General features: G+C 42.7%; 1 pseudogene; it reads right to left on the bottom strand.

Annotated features, from left to right (window-relative positions):
- Positions 1 to 1160: 1160 nt before the first annotated feature.
- On the bottom strand, positions 1161 to 1730 carry LOC145407247 (uncharacterized; annotated as a pseudogene).
- Between the last annotated feature and the right edge of the window lie 4147 nt (positions 1731 to 5877).

Below are 5877 nucleotides of genomic sequence, written 5' to 3'. Positions count from 1 at the left end.
GGGTCATGCCACAAATGGTAATGTATGCATAAGTTCCAGTGAATTGCTATTCTTCCAAGTATGCATAAATTCCAGTGAGTTGCTTTTCCTGAATGAATGAATCCATTATCCGATGGAAGCAAGCCACCCCATTTGTGACCCCAAAGGGGACTTGAATAAACTGATACAGGCTGCCACCAGCTTCAAATGCTGTGTAAGGTTTGTCTTTATTCCTGATGGGGACTTGATGATAGGCGCCCCGTAGATCAATAGTGCTATAAAGATGGTACTGAGCAATTTTGTTCACTGCATCATCAATACGAGGTAGAAGGTACCCATCAAGAAGCGTGAATTTGTTGATAGTCTCAGAGTAGTTGATGGCCAGTTGCCGCTTCCTAGAATTATCTTTGATGACAACAACCTGTGCATGCCAAGAGGAATTACTTGGTTCTATTATACTCTCCTTCAGCAGCCTCTGGGTTTCCTTCTCACTGACCATCTGATCTTCATAAGAACAGCAGCATGACATAGCTGATATAGGATGGCAATCAGCTGTACGATTGGCAAACAGCTTCAGTGGGTCCACTATTAATGTGCTAAGCCCACAGATGACAAGAGGTTGTAATTTACCTCCATACGTCAGAGTAACACTACCATGCGGTTTCAGGAAGTCCTGACCAAGATTCACATCGGAGTACAGTTGTGACAAATCAGCTAGACGTACACCTTGCTAATCCTGGCCGTTAACTCTGAAGACTTCCTGGCAAAACCCTGATGTCCGAGCAGAGAGAGACATTGATACCATGGAAACAGCACTTGATGAGTACTGGACAATCAAGGAGTGGTGCTTAACTAAGTCTGGGTGGATGAAACTTTCAAAGCTGCCACTGTCAATAAGAATGTCTATCTCTGCTCCCTTGATGAAGACTTTTACAACTGCTTTCGATAGTGAATTTGGAGTAGCTACAGAAGTCACTGTCGCTAGTGTTGCATGGTCACTGGGACCTGTAGAAGCAACAGCTGTTGTTGATGATTTAGCACGACACACCTTGGCAGAGTGACCCCCCTTCTGACATTTATGGCAAACTGCTTCACATGCTGGACACTCTGGATGTGGACGACTTGAAAAGTCACAAAAGAAACACTTGGCACCTACAACATAAGGTTCCACAGTATCTTGGTCAGGAGTTGCAACACTTAGCTACCACTTGAGAAGGCTGGGTGGTACTGCACACTTCAGAAGTCCTTTGGGCTGAATCTAAAGCTCTTGCCTGGTCAAACATAGTGGCTAAATCCAAGGTTTTATTCTCCAATAATGCTGCCTTATCAATGATGATTACAGGCCACTGATAAATGCATCCCTGATGGACTCTTCACAATACTGAGCAGCTGTCACAGCCTGGGAATTACAATCCTTACTCAGAATTTTCAGTGCTTGAAAGTACTCATCTAAGGACTCATCAACCTGCTGGCGGCGAGTTGCAAGGTGATGGTGTGAAAAACTTCATTTGTGGGCTTAACATGCTGTGATTTTAGGGTACTAATAGCATCCTCATAGGTAGTACACTCAGAAATAGCCTCATAGATTTTTGGTGACACAAGTTGATAAGTAAACCTAGCTTGTCTAGATTTTCCTGAGGAAGGACTCCCCAAAACTTTTCAAAGGTCTTGAACCAGTGCTTCCATTCCTGAGCAGCCGTTGATGAGCAGGGGTCAGAGTCTAGCCTCCCCGGTTTCAGTAGACATTCCATGTTGTAGCCTCTGTTTACCAGTAGCGTGGTGGTTAGCCTGCTCCTTGGGTCCACTCCAGTACCACTACCAATAGGATATTTGTGTTGAATAAATTGTTGTGATAAAACACAGGCCTTAACTCTAGGCTTTATTCAACATAAAATCCATACCATAAGATTATACGAGACATATCCCTAGATTAGGCAGAGCACTGGCATCAGACCACTGAAAACAACCACCATTTTGAATCTCATGCAGCGCTGCCAGATCAGTGATCACAATGTTGCCAACCCATCGCACGACCCAATATCACCACACTGGGCTCCTTTATTTTCTTCTCTCTTATTTTCCAACATTTATTTAGAAATTCTTTTGTATTTTCAGAGCATTTTCCCTTGAACAGCATGAATGTAAACACATGATTTATCGATCAATGATGTGATCAAGATGGCCTGTTCAATGGCCCCTCTATACGTTGTTTTAGTTACTGTTCTGGTTGCTGAGCTCCTTTATTTTCCTCTCTCTTATTATCCAACATTTCAGAAATTCCTTTGTATTTTCAAAGTGTTTTTCCTTGAACAGCCCAAATGTATACACATGATTTATCAATGTCACAGTTCTCATCAATGCATGAAATATTTACTCTCTAAGGCTTTCATATTATTAATGCTTATTTACAATTATTAACATGTATTCCATGATAGGTTAGATGACAGTTCAATGGTCAAACATGAAATATTCTTTACTCAGTCGCCTACTTGTCCACACTGTTTTGTACCTCGTCTGATAGGCGAGAATCCGTGCCCCAAATGACAGTGTTCACTCCAACTATGATTAAAACATTAATCCAAGACTAAAAACAGTTTATAAAGCAGCCTAAACACAAAATTTAAGTCAAAAATATCATCAGAATCAGTAAAAAAATATAAATAAATAAAAACCCATTGCAAAACCAGGGGTAGGCCTAAGATGCGCAGGGTAGGGTGGAACAGAGGGCTCGCACAGTACACAAGTGGATGGGTGGTCCACGACCTCGTGCGTTGTGGTTTTGAGTACTGTGAATACATAATCTTAAGGGAAAAATAACATATGGGCGAGATCCCCTCAAACCTTGACGTACAACATCTACCACGGAAGTCCATTTCTGAAGTCATGTTAGAGGGCTTCAAGTACTATGATAAACAACAAGGGGCTCAAGACTGTCCCCTGATGCACACCAACATTCACAGAAAACTCATCACTCAAATTTTCATTCACCCTTACCTGGGTGCGAGCACCAGCAAACATGGCCATAACAACCCTAACTAGCCACTCCCTGATCTCAAGCTTTCTCATTGCCCACTCCACCATCTCTCTAGGGATTCTGACAAAGGCTTTCTCCAAATCAACAAAAACAAAGTACAGTTCCCTTTTCTTTCCTATATATTTTTCCCTAAGCTGTCGCACAATGAATATGGCAGCAGTGGTCCCCCTACCTGGCATAGACCCACACTGTGTCTCGACGGTCACTCTTTCTCAAGTCATATCTGATACAACTCTCTCCATTAGCTTCATTATCTGGTCTAAAAGCTTTATGCCTCTACAGTTTCCTCTTTCCAGGGAATCACCCTTCCCCTTGTACACATCTACAATTACACTCTTCAGCCAATCATCTGGGGCAACACACATATAATCGTATTTATCATGTCAGTGACCAACCTCGCCCCTATATCTCCTGAGGCTTTCAACATTTCAGCAGTCAACCCAGACACATTTGCTGCCTTCCCCACCTGCATCCTGCCTATTGCCCCACTCAGAGTAGCAGTGTCAATCAAAGGCCATGGGCCAAAAACTGGATCTGCAGGCTCCAAACCTTCCCTGTCCCTGCCAAACTACTCATTCAACAACCAGCTGTAATGCTCTCTCCATGAGGCTTTAATATCCCCACTATTCACCACAACCCTTCCTTCATCATTCTTCACACACTGCTCACCTATGATATCCCTATTCTCCCTCTTCATCTGACTTGCTACCTTAAAAATCATATTCTTCCCTTCCACACAATTTAGGTTATCAAGTAAAAGTTTCTGTGACTCAGAATTTGCCCTGTATACCTCTTTTCTAGCTCTAAGCTTGGCAGCCAAGTATTCCTCTTTATTACCACCCTTCTTCCATTCCTGGAAAAGCCTTTTTTTTTTCTCCTTAGCTGCAGCTTCTACACCCTCATCCCACTACCAAGTCACTTTATGTGTTGGTGGGCCTCTTGTCCATCCACATACTGAATAAGTAACTCTCAAGAGGTTGGTCTTGAGGGTTCTGTACTGTTCATTAACATTTCTGTCAGAGAAAGAGAGAGAGAGAGAGAGAGAGAGAGAATCTTTGTATTTTTAATCTCACACCCCACCATACTTCTAGGCATTCCATGCACAGGATATAGTTTCTTTTCGGATTTTACTGTTTACATTTGTCCTAGTAAATGTCCCAGGTGTTTTGGGGTACTGAGACAGGTCAAATAATTTGAAATCCTTGAAAAGAAACACAATGTGATGCTGCAAAGCCTTTTTTTTTTTTTTTTTTTGGGTGGGGGTGGGGGTGGGGGGGGATGTTTACTACACTGCCATTTCTAAATTCCTGTAATACCTGGAAACAGCAATCCATGATCTGTCAAGTTTGCCAACCTTCCACAGTGTAAATAAATACAGTACGTGAGATAAGTGTTCCACTCCCTCTATGTTATCATTTTGGAAGAGGATATTTGTGTCCGCTTCTGTATTTTATTTAGCCTGCAAAATAACTGGCAGTTGATGGGTGGATACCACTGGCTCTGGGAGGTTATAAATGAGCATGAAATGTGGCTACAAGACTGGTAACTATCCAAACAATCATCAGTCTCTGGTAAGAAACATTTTGTCATTAGTAATCACACTGCAACAAACCTTACTACACATCTCAGATTTTTTCCCCCCCTCCCCCAAAATTCCAGCCACTGTTGGCAAGTAATTATCATAGCTGGTTATGATTACTGGTTTAGTTACCAGTCCATAGAAAACATCTGGTGTGCCAAGGCCAATCTCAATATGGAGATTTTCCTAGAGTGGAAGCATGGCATTTTTTAAAAAGAAATATAGTAATTAAGTAATTTGATTTTAATCTAAATAATACAGTACAGTATATCACATCTCAGTGAAGAGATTCAGGTGTGAGATGCAAAGACTTACATGTTCCTGCTGGGACCAGAGGACCTTGGGCCACGATTACCTCTGCTGTAGCGACCAGACATCCTTCGTGACATTTTGCTATCCAGCACTCTCAACTTCACTCAGGCCAATTCACTCCCCTATGCGGTCTGTTAATGATTATAGCAGAACTCAGGACACATAATTTTAAATCTCAATCCACAGGACTCCTTAACAAACCCAATCTACCTACAGGCAGAGATGCAAGCAAGTTCAAAAGATGAAATAAACTGACTCTCAAGTCTATCTATCTATCTATCTATTGCCAGATGCCTTAATCTTGCAAGGGGTGGCCACAAACAAATCACCTCCATGTTGTCCTGTCCCCCACCATTTCATTGCCCTGCTCCCAGCTCACACCCCCCTCTCTTATATACCTCTCCACTCCATCCCTACATCTCATCCTTGGTCTCTCCCTCCCTCTCCCCCCCTCTACCTCACTCACATACACTCTCCTCATCAGTCTCTCGCTCTCCATCCTCTCCACATGTCAAAACCACCTCAGTGTGTTTCTCCTAATGCTTCCTATCACATCCACATCCACACCACAACACTCCTTCACTCCTTCATTTCTCAGTCAGTCTCTCCATGTGACTCCGCATGCTCCTCTCAAATAACTCATTTCCACTGCTCTCACTCTTGATTTCTGTCCCTCCAACAAGGTCCAAGCTTCACTTCCATACATTAGAGTTGGTATCACAGTACTGTCATGTAGTAGCTATTTCGCTTCCATGATCACTTCCCTATTTCTTATCACCGCTTTCAAGGAACCAGCAACCTTTCTTCCCTGATGCACCCTTTCAAGCAATTCATTCTCTAAACCTCCATCCTTACTCGCCACACTACCCAAGCACTTAAACACACTCAAATTTTCCATTTCCTCCTCATCCAGCCTCACTGTACATTCACTGACTTCACTTCTCTCGAAGACCGTAACTTTACTCATCCCAAC

The sequence above is a fragment of the Coenobita brevimanus genome, chromosome 72, assembly GCF_032717465.1.
Source record: "Coenobita brevimanus isolate Jiangsu-jjx chromosome 72, ASM3271746v2, whole genome shotgun sequence".
Lineage (NCBI taxonomy): Eukaryota > Metazoa > Arthropoda > Malacostraca > Decapoda > Coenobitidae > Coenobita > Coenobita brevimanus.
This window is presented reverse-complemented; position numbering and strand designations above follow the sequence as displayed.